At 37.7% G+C, this 11,496-nt stretch overlaps 1 long non-coding RNA gene across 1 annotated transcript; it reads left to right on the top strand.

Annotated features, from left to right (window-relative positions):
- The first annotated feature begins 2,373 nt into the window (after window positions 1–2,373).
- LOC133804854 (uncharacterized) lies at window positions 2,374–6,157 on the top strand. The gene is made up of 2 exons (XR_009878663.1): window positions 2,374–2,695; window positions 5,903–6,157. It is a non-coding gene; the product is annotated as an uncharacterized LOC133804854 (long non-coding RNA).
- Window positions 6,158–11,496: the final 5,339 nt, after the last annotated feature.

Raw genomic sequence — 11,496 nt, 5'->3', positions numbered from 1 at the left:
TTCCCCCGGCACCCTGCTGCGCCAGGAAGGCCCGGCCGATGGCGGGTCTCTCCTACTATTTATGTAGGTCGGGATGTCTCGGACGGGCTGAGGAGACGGGTATCTGATGGGAGAAGGAGGATGCCTGACCGGAGAGGCGATCCTAGTGCCGTCTGGACGGACTAAATTTGGTGGGGGCCTCTCGGCCCTGCCAGCTTGATGGTTTCGCGCTGGGCGATCTGGACGAGGAACTGGACGCTCTTCGGGGACGGGATGACGTCTCCGGATCTCCTCGGCCCTTCTTTGGGAATTTCCCCTATCTCTTCCGGGTGTCCTCGAGGAAGGCTGAGAGCTAGGGGTTGATGTCCTAACCGAACAGCTGTACTGCTGCGGTTCGGTCTGAGGCATTTCCCTGAAGTTCGCCTCTTGATGGCGTGATGAAGGGGTGGAGTTGGATGCAGGGAGTCTACCCGAACGGCTATACCTGGATCGATTACTCCGGCGAGACTTAGGAGCCTCGCCTTGCCTCTCTCCAACGTTACCGTTGGTTGTGAGAGGGGGTAGTCGACTCAGAATATCCTGGATTTGCTGACCAGCTGCTGCTAGCTGGCTCCTCAGTTGAGCATTCTCCATCTCCACCGCAGTATAATAACCTGGATTCGGATTAGGCGGCCGGGGCGTCGAACTACCAGTGTCGTCTTGGCCGGCCGGCTGCTTTCCTGGCCTTTGCTGGACTTCAGGAACTTGCTCCTCGGGGAGGGCAACATGGCGGGCCTCCTGCCCATCATGCTGTTCTGTCTCGTTGCCATGTTTGGATCGAGTGGTCACCATAGTTGTATGTTTGTGGTAGTACTAATTGGACTTGCTCTCAATGAAAGCACCAAACTGTTGACGCGGTTCTTCGGCAACAGGTAATTAAGAGAAGAAGAGAAAGAGATTAGTACTTAAAAGTAGAACCGCCGCAGATATGAAATCTTTGTGAGAAGAACTAGGTGACCCTAAACACGTTTTTAAGTGGTTCGAAGGTCAAAATCCTTCTACTCCACTAGTCAATATTATTGATCTTTTCTGGGTAATTGGTTTACAAAATATATAGTTCTTACAAGACTATTTTTTCCAACCCCTATCAATTCCCAGGGTCTCCATATTTATAGGAGAAGGCACCTGGAAATTGGTAGGGAGGTCATCCCGTGACCTTACCATTTGTCATATCAAGTCTGTGATATTCATGATTACTTCCTAAACCTGACACACAAGTGTGGTCTAATCAGTATGGAAGGAGATAATGGGCCGCACGGCCCAACCCGTCCGTGGGTGTCTGAATACGCACGTTCCTGCGGCGTGTCCGAGAAGTCAGGGGGATATCGGACACGTGATGGCAGGATTATGCACGTTTATCTTGCGTGTTGACTTCCCATAGGGTCAGAGCTTCCTGAGAAGCTCGCTACCGGAGCAATCCATAACCCGAGCTGATCCGTCAGTGGTCGTCGGATGTTGTTCCCAGCTCCTGGAACAACAAGAGGGAGCAGGAAACTCCATCCCCTCGAGCTAGAAAGGGCCCGTCCTGAAGATAAAGCCTCTGGCCTGTGGGAGCCTCGGGCTAAATCATGTTTAGTCCGAGGATCGTCCTGCTAAACAGCCCGTGGGAAATCCAGGGCGTACAACATATAATTTATTTGGGTATGAAATAAGTATATAAAATTTATCAATATTACATATATTAAATTTTGTTAAATATAAGTAAATGAATAAATAAATTAATTCTTTGTAATAAAGAAAATTAATTTAATTTTTATATAGAAGAAAATATTTTAATGAAATAGTATTTATAATTTAAAATAAAAAACTTTATAAAATAATTTAGAGTATCTTTTTAATAAATTTTTAAATGACATGGTAGGTCGGTTATGTGAGAACTGACTTATCATATGACATGGTAGGTGAATTGAGTGAGAAATAACTTATCATGTGACATGGTAGGTCGGTTGTGTGGGAACAAACCTACCATGTCATTATAAAAATACTCTATTTTATTTTTATATTATTTGAATTTAAAAATATATTAATTTATTTGAATTAATATATTTGAATTTTATAAAAATATAATATTTTTTATAATAATTTTATTTATTATAAGTTAATTTCAATAATTGATATATATATAATCTGTTTGTGTATTATTAATTGTAAAAAATATTTTATGCTTATTAATATTACTTTATAATTATTACATTTAAAAATTATACATATTTTTTTTGGTAAAAATTAAAATATATTACATGGTAGGTTGGTTTGTTAATAACTGAAATTATGTGCTAGATGGATGGTAGGTCGGTTCGTTAGCTGACTTATTATTGGGCCCTAAATGGCTCAAACTAGAAAGCCACTCACATATTAATATATATTTTTGTTTTTCAGCTTTTCTTTATTTCCCCCCCAGCCGTTTACTATTCTTCTCCTCTCCCCCAGTCGGGATTCCAAGCCTCCAACCTCCAAACAGTCGTTGATCTACCACCTCCGAACACCCAGGTTGTCGACCATTTGACCACTTCCCAGCGACCTTCTCTTGCCTTCAATCCTCGTCACACTCTCCGTCTGGATCGAAGCCATGCGTTGCCTCCGACTTCAAGCTCATCTCTGTTGGGTCGATTGAATTTGAGCGGCGCCTCTACTTGCTGGGAATGTTGCCTCCCTCATCGTCGCCTCCGCTAGCCAGGTCAGAAAAGTCAAGCACTATCTCCGATGGCTTTTTCGTCTTCGCTGGATATGCCTCTGCACTAGATCTATATCCATTTATATATATATGTATATGTATATATAATTACTGCATTTTTGTTTTCTAAAGGTGATGTGCTGAAGTTTAAAACTGTGGTATTTACGATATTCTTGATAAGTATGTAAAATTAATATTTTTTGTTTGTTGAAAGTGTGATGACTCTGAAAAACATATTGTTCATTCTTTGGGAAGCCGACTCTTTGATGTTCTTAGTTTTGACTGTGTAATGTGTACTTGTTTCATTGTTTTTCTATTAGAAAATGAAATTGGCAGCTAGATTAATGAGTTTTACAATCTTTTGTTTCCATTTCATAATGTTCAATGAGTGTATATATAATTTTTTTTGAGTAATGGACAGTTCATAATTCTTTCTATAATTTGCTTTGTTTTGTAATCTGTTTTCTAGGTATGCATTTTTTTTTATCTGTAGTTTTGTTATACTTTGAGTAAAGTACATTATATTTGATATATAGTAACATTTTATTTAAATATTACATATTTACTATTGTTTTGTTATATAATAACATCTGTACACTATTAGTAGCCACCTTCTTATAGTTGTTAAGAAACTTGCTTATTATATTATTTCTATCTATTAGATCCTTTAGTCGCAAGATATACGTCTATAATGGATAGTTATGCTCTGGAGTGATGTGTATGTTTTATATGAATTTTTTTTATTTGATGAAACAACTTCTAACAATTAACATTTTCTTTTTAATAGGGAGTATTGGATGTCATTGTAGTTGTATCTTTTTTTTTGCATTATGTAGCTTTACTGAATCCTGTCAACCAGATTTTAAGTAAGAGGTCACTCATTCGGGAGACTCTACAAACGCATATAAGTCATTATTCAAAGAAAAATGAAAAAAGGGATGTCGTTCAAGCCCTTGACGAAATTTGAGAAGAATTTGCGACAAAGTTATTATTGTTCCTAGCTAAGTAGTTGATCATATTTATTGTATATATATTTCTCTTTTTTAGACTTACATATATGTAAATGACATATTATTTACTCTTAATTAATATTAATAATAAATAATTTTTTATTTATATTAATTTAAATATTTGTGACATTTAATTGATATGATAACTACTATAATTAAAATTACACATAAATCAATTTTATAAATTAAACAATAATTAAATAAAAAACACCATAAGTCGGTTCTACTAAAACAACCTCTAATGCAAGCACCAAAATTCGGTTGACAACCGACTTACATCGTAAGTCACTGCATGGGAGGTCGGTTTCAAACCAACTTTTGAACGTTCATAAGTCAGTTTTTAACTGACTTCTCATGCTTTTCTAGCTTGTAAGGGCACATTTGTAATTTTGGCCAGTTGAGGGCATAAATGTGGTTATATGTGATAAATTGTTGAGAACACATTATTATGTGGATATATTTGCAGCATATGGCTCGAGACGGTTGTAGTGAGCGGATTGGCGAAATAGTCACTACGGGGACTAATACCTGACTTGGGTTGAGCTTGGGGGTATTTTTGAGAATTTAGAAAATATGTTGGGAATTATGAGATGTTGGATAAATAATTGGTAATTAATTGGATGACGAGATTAATTGGAAGATATTAGGAACATTTGAGAAATTAGCAGGAACTGGGGGAAATGACCATTTTACCCCTAGGGATAAGTTTAGGGCTAGCTAATTAAGATGGACAATAGAGTCTTTTGCCTTGAAACTAAGGATAGACTCAGAATTATTTAGAACAAAATAGAAAGAGGTAGAACAACTCAAGGAAAAGCTCTCAGCTCACTCTCTCTCATCTCTGTCACTCTCACTCTCCCTTATTGATTTTTGATGCTAAGGACCTACAGGGTGCATAAGCTAGGATTGGGCGGGAGATCTGTGAAGGAAAACAGAAGGAATTGGAGAGAATTCAAGCTAAAACTTTTGTGGAATCAACCATAGTTGACGTAAGTTTTGGTCTCTTAATTTTTTAAAGAATATAGTTTAAATTGGGTAGAATTGGACTGAGTAGTTTAAAGCTTAGAACAAGGGTTATTCTGGGATTTGAGTAGAATTATACTAGATTTTTGGAGTAATGGATTCTTGTTGAATTGGGGTATTGGTTCGGGTATAATTGTTTAGGAGATTAATGTTTAAAGTATGTGATTTAATTATGAATTCGTAGCTAGTTTCGATGTGGAATTGAGAAGATTTGTTGGGGAAAATCCTAGGTTTAATCTTGGTGTTCTTGGCTGGGAAGGAGGAAAAAACCCAGATTTATGGGTTCGAAGGGGGGGCGCCGCGACCCAGCCTGGGGCACCGCGACGCGTGTGGCCATTTTGGCCTGGGTGTGGCCTTTGACTTAGGGGCGCGGTGCGACCCACTAGGCCAAGTTGCAGCCTGCCTCCCCCTTTGGCTTGGGTGCTTGCTCTCTGACTTGGGGGCAATTCATGACCCACCATGCCAAGTCTCGACCCGCCTAGGGATTTTAGACTTAGAATTGTTTCTAGAATTGGTAAGGCTCGGGGTTCGAACCTAGGCGCACGGGACAATTTCTACTACCCGGTTTAGTAGAAGTGGTCCCGGAGGCTAGTTTCTGTCTCCTAGGTATTTATTTGGTTTGGAAGTTGATGGATACCCATTGGCCTTTGTGACTAGATTTATCGCCAAGGCTCGGGGCTGAGGATCATGCTCGGAACCATTTCATTCTCTCTGCTTGGAATTTTAGGTAAGAAAATTGCACCCTTGTGTGGCTGTATTGGGACTAAGATTCCCTGTAATTGAATAAAATATTGTATGATTGTGATATGCCATGTGAGCATGAAATAAACGGCGTAAGAGAGCCGGGGCTGATAATTTGTGCACAGGATGCGGCTCAGCCACTATGAGCTGGGGTCGGCTAGATAAACACTGGACTCGGCCTAAGCGAGCTGGGGTCAACTAGATAAACTATTGAGTATATATATGCTTACTATTGTTAATCTGATGTGTATGGCTTGTTAAATATCAAAATGATTGGCTTGTGATTAATTGGATGTCATCACTGATCATCTGTTTGCTATGGCCTGCTGAATATCTGGTTATCTGTCTTGTGAATTATTTGATTATCATTATTGATTATGCTATGCTGCTATGGTTTTCTTGCTAGTCCTTGGCTCACAGATGCTACATGGTGCAGGTAAAGGCAAGGGTAAGATGGACCAACCATGAGTTGGAGCGCTCTGGGGGCGGGGTGTGCATTGTCAGCTTCTCGTCCGCCACGACCGAGAGATTATACAAGAACAAAAAACCTAAAATGTGAATTTTTCCATTACAATGGCCTTTGATGATACATAACTTTTGGAAGTTTGTAAATTTGTCCTTTAATCCCTATTTTTGGGATCCCATATTCTAAACATTTATTTTAATGAAAATTATCTGCTTATGACCAAAATCATTTAACCCTAACTTGTTTATGACTTTAGGATCACATTTTTATTCAAATGACTTGATTAGCAAGTCTTGCACTATTTTAAACACACAGTGTCACGGTCTTGGTTATCCAGGGTGTTACAACTTGGTATCAGAGTGGTCTAGGTTCAAGGGTTAATGAAGACTGGCTGAACATGTACACTCGCCGCTAAAGAAAAGCTCGACTTAGAGTTTGGTAATTGTATACATGAGATTATATGCTTAAGTGCTTGAATGAAATATGAAGGCTTTGCTATTTGATTAATAGGGAGCATGAGATACTGATAGGGTCTGGCCCTTGACTGATGTGTGATGATATCGGGGTGTGCTTATTAGGATGGCTGTTGCTTGTGAATGAATATTTGAATGATTATTTGCATATTGATTGCATGTGGATGAATATTTGGATAATTTTTTATATCTTGATTGCATGTGGTTGGTTGAGTTCCAATGATGGATCATGGAAAGATTGTTACCCTGTCATCATAGTCTGACTATCGAGTCATTGATTGCAGATAAACTTGGATAACTATTGTAACGACCCAAAATCGCTAATAAGGCTTAAGGGCCTTGATTAGTGTTCCTGGAGGGCATAATGGGATTTTGTGTGTGACTTTAATGAGTTAAATGCATGATTATGATTTAATGCATGTTATATGACTATTTGACTATTTGAGATGCATGACTATGTGTATTAGTATGCATGTAGACCTTATTATTTTAGAAAGAGCATAATTGTAATTTGGCCATTTTGGGCATGACTGTGTTGATATCTGTGATCTGTGACTCGAGACGATCCTAGAATGAGCGGGTTAGCGGAAAAGTCAAAGCGGGAATCTATACCCGGCCTGGGTTAAGCCTGGGGAGTTTAAATGGGAATTTGGAAAATATATTGAGGTTAATCTTGATGATGAGGAATGTATATTTGGTGATTAATCAGGTATTGGGTTGCGAGGGGGAATTATTAGAAACACTTGAGGAATTAGAGGGAATTTGGGTAATAGGACTAAAATGTCCCTACTTGGGCAAAAAGGTTTAGAATTATTAGGGAGGGCATTTTGGTCTTTAGGCTTGTTAGAGATAAGTTAAAGGGAGCGTTATACTTAGTGGAATTGGTAGAAAAAGAGTTAAGGCTGAAAAAGAAAGAAAGAAAGAAGAAAAAGGAATAGAGAGAAAACAGAGGGGTTTTCTTCAAAGGATCGGTTTATGGCTCTCCCACCATTTCCCTTCATTTTTCTTGGAGTTAAGCTCAGTGGAGAGCTAGGGTAGGCTGAGCATCAAGGATCCTAAGCTAGACTTGAGGATTGGCAAGGGATTAGCAAGATCACATCAGAAATTTGAGGGAAGTTTTTGGAGATTTCAGTTTTAGGGCTTGACTGGTTTGAGCTGTGTATTTGAGCTAAGTAGATGGGGATTTTTGGGAAATCAGGCCAAGATTGAGAAGGAGCAAGCTAAGGAGGTCTAGGGTTCAACTCAAGGTCGAATTTCCATCCACGGTATGATTTCTAAGTCCTTAACTTTGATGTTTGACTGAATTTCTGGGTTTAGGGTTCATTATGGTAGATCTTGAGTTTTGGGTTGTTTGAACTTGGGTTATGAGTTCTTGGGATGCTTGGGATGAGTGTGAGGTGTTGATAAGTTTGTTTTTGGGTTTGGGAAAGATTTGGACAAGTTTGGGGTTGAAATGGTTGAAAGAAATCACAGAAAACGATTTTTGGTGTTGGCAGTCTGCAACTAGCGCTACAGCGTTAGTCTTTGGGCGCTGTAGCGCTAGGCCCTGTTTCTGGGGAGTTGTGGTTCTACTTGTAGTGCTACAGCGCCCTCTTTAGAGCGCTGTAGCGCTGCACTATTCACAGAAAGGGATTTTTGGGCTTTTTTTTGAGGGATTTTGACCTAGGGTTCGGGGCTCGATTCCACCACTTTGTTTTGGGGATCTAGGACTTCCCGGGGGCTCGGGATTGGTCCCGAGGCTAGGTTTTGGACTTAAGGTTTGGTAATGACTTTGACTTATGGATTTTGTTTAGGTGAGCGTTAGGGCTCGAGTAGGATCGTGCTCGAGGAGTCAGGTGATCAAAGCTATCGAATTGAAAGGTAAGAAAGCTGTAACACCCAAGGACAGGGCATGGGCCCACAGTGCTATTTCAGGGCATGGCCCTAGATTGTATTATGTGTAAATGTATAACCTTAAATGAATTATTTTATGTTTGAATGATTATTTCGAAATGTACTATATGTATGATTATAATGCAATGAACGACTAAGGCCGAGAGCGGTGAAGGCCGAGAACGGCCTTGGGGCCGGAAGTACACTTAGCACATGGAGTGCTTATAGCCAGGGTGGGACCCAAGGGATACATGAGTTATCCTTACGGTAAGGACCGAGACCCCAGGCTTTGGTAAGGCCTCTGGGGCGGCATGGTCGTGCTTGTTCAGTCTGATGGTTTTCCTATTTATCAGTGGATTATATGTCAGCTATATTCTATGCATATGTTATATACTATATGAGTTTTCTTGCTGGGCTTCGGCTCACGGGTTCTCTGTGTGGCAGGTAAAAGCAAGGAGTCAGTCAACCGGTCATGAGTATGGAGAGCGTGGGGGCGGCGCGTACATGTTCGACCTTCCCGACTGCTTTGGTTGGGGGCATTTTGTATATGGCTGTATAAACTTATTCTTTTGATAGTTAACCTGGTGTAAATCTATTTTTGAGTTGTAAATATTTTGTAAACCTTATTTTTGGGATCCCAGATGTTTGATACTTAATTTTTTCAATGAAACTAAACATTTTCAAAGAGTACAGCCTTAAACTCTGGTTTAGTCACACTTTTGGTTTTAGAAACCTTGTAGAGTCAGTTAGTTGCACAATCTCTGTTTTAAACTCACTTAGTAACGGCTCTAAGGTAGTAGGGCATTACAACTATGCATCTAAGGGGATCCATACGACTACCCGACACAGGGTCTGAGGTTAGAGATGATGGCTAGGGCCAGAACCCTCTGCCAGTCCCTAAGAACAAGCAGTAGACACTTGCAGACATGCAAGCCTTGCTACAGAGTCAGGAAGAATAGATTCGCTTATTGAGACAACAAACTCTGTCATTGAGTGTTACACCTATTGTGCCACCTGTTATGGCACCAGCTGTACAAGCACCTGAGATTGGGAATAGGTGGGAGCCACTGTATGAGCGGTTCAGGACCAGATCCATTGAAGGGCGAACAGTGGATGAGTATGATTACCTCAATCATAGATTTCATGAGGGTAGAAGGTAATGACAGGGTGGCCTGTGCCACCTATGTGCTGAGAGAGGATGCTTGCATTTGGTGGGAAGTGGCATTACAGACCAAGGATGTGTCTACTCTGAGTTGGGATGGGTTCAAGGACTTGTTCAGCCAAAAGTATTATAATGTTGTCGTTAGGGCAGCGAAGGTAAATGAATTTGTGGGATTAGTACAGGACAACATGACAGTTACAGAATATGCCCTGAACTTTGATATGTTAGGAACGTGTTTCCTAATGCGCAACAGAAAGGTGGTGGGTTGGCCCAGTGCACAACAAAAATTTTGTAACATATTTAAACAACTTTTAAATATGCGGATCCATTAATATACATACATTAATCATAAGTAAGATTATAAAACATACATCTTGATGCCTATCAAGTGTCCTTGCTAACTTTTCGTAATTTGAACGAACTTCCTATCCAAGTTGCTCCCAGGTACTCACACCAAGTTCTTCCACAACGTTCTCTACACCTCAAGAAGTGTGTGGGTACTTAGAGAATAAAGGATAGTTAATTTCTGATTCTACTTGATGTACTCAACACATGAGATCAAGAGAATAGGTCTGAGATTGGTTCTATATCTTTTTCGGGGAGAGATAGAAAAGTATCATTCTTCTTTATTGAGAGCGAATAAATTTCTATATAGAGTATATTTTCTTTTTTTTTTTCTATTTTTTGATGATTCTAACTTAAATAGAAAATATTCAAATTTAAAAATTAAATCTATAACCAATTTACAATTTTTCTTTTAATTAATTAATTATCTTATTAATGAAAATATCCAAAAAAATAACTTTTGAATTTTCAATTAATTAATTAATTAATTAAAAATTTTGAAAAATCTATCCTTGAAAAACTGTGTAGTACACGCCACACACAGTCCAACTGTGTGTGTCGTGTACCACCCTATATTTTAGGGATATTTGATTTTTCTATAATTATTTAATTATTTATTCAAACTACCTTATCAGATAGAAATCCAACAAATTGATAATTAATTCAAATTTGAATTAACTATCTTTTTAACTAATTATCAAATATAATTAATTATTTGAATAAATATCAATCTTTTAAATTCAAATCTAATTTGAACTTATCAAATTATTATCTTCCACTCAATTAAAAATATTTAATTAATTCTACCAATTAATTAAAACCAATTTAAATTATATAATAACTTCGAAATTAAATATTTAATTTATTATACTTTCAAAAATAAGTTTAATTATTTCATATAATTTCAAAAATTACATAATAATTAAATATTAATTAATTTTGTTAATTACAACGAATTTGTAATTAATTAATTAATCACTATTATCACATAATTACATATTTGGCCCGAAGAACAAGTTTCTTCTTAAATAAGTCTTTCAAACATTTTTCCATTTATATCAACTCTTGCCTTGAATAGTGTTGATAGAGCCGCTGTGGGGACCTATGGACCTATAATTCCAATCTCCAATAAATTTGAGATTATTAATTAAACTTTTTAATTAAATAATCTTAATTTATTATTCTCATGATTACTCCACTATAAATATGAGACTGCACTCTTGTAATTATAAACATTTCATTTACTAAGTACTTTATAAAATAAAGCGACATTTGATATAATCATTACATACAAATTAATCCCCTAATAATGGCCCATAATTAACTGGGAATAAAATTATTGTTTTACCCTTTTAATTATATCTTGTTTCCTTAAGTACCATTGACTTTACTAGTGAAGGTTAATTCATAAATAAATTATGAATTTGACCTCAATAACCTTTCAGTCCCAAAAGTATGTAGAAGTCCAAGAATTTTACTTAGCTAGTTAGATAGTACTAGTAGTAGTAATAGCTAGTAGTTGTTATAGTATGTTTATTACTATGGATTTTTGTTCAAGCCAGGACTTAGTTGAACCCTCGTAGCAACACTTATAGATTTTATAAGTTTAACCTATAGTTTAAGAATATTAATTATAACATAAGGTTTGATTAATATAGCTAATTATAGAAATGATATTTATTATACTATAAGGTTTAGATAGAACTAATAAG

The sequence above is a fragment of the Humulus lupulus genome, chromosome X, assembly GCF_963169125.1.
Source record: "Humulus lupulus chromosome X, drHumLupu1.1, whole genome shotgun sequence".
In the NCBI taxonomy this organism is placed as follows: Eukaryota; Viridiplantae; Streptophyta; class Magnoliopsida; order Rosales; family Cannabaceae; genus Humulus; species Humulus lupulus.
Note: the sequence above shows the minus strand (reverse complement) of the source record. Positions and strands in the feature narration are given on the sequence as shown.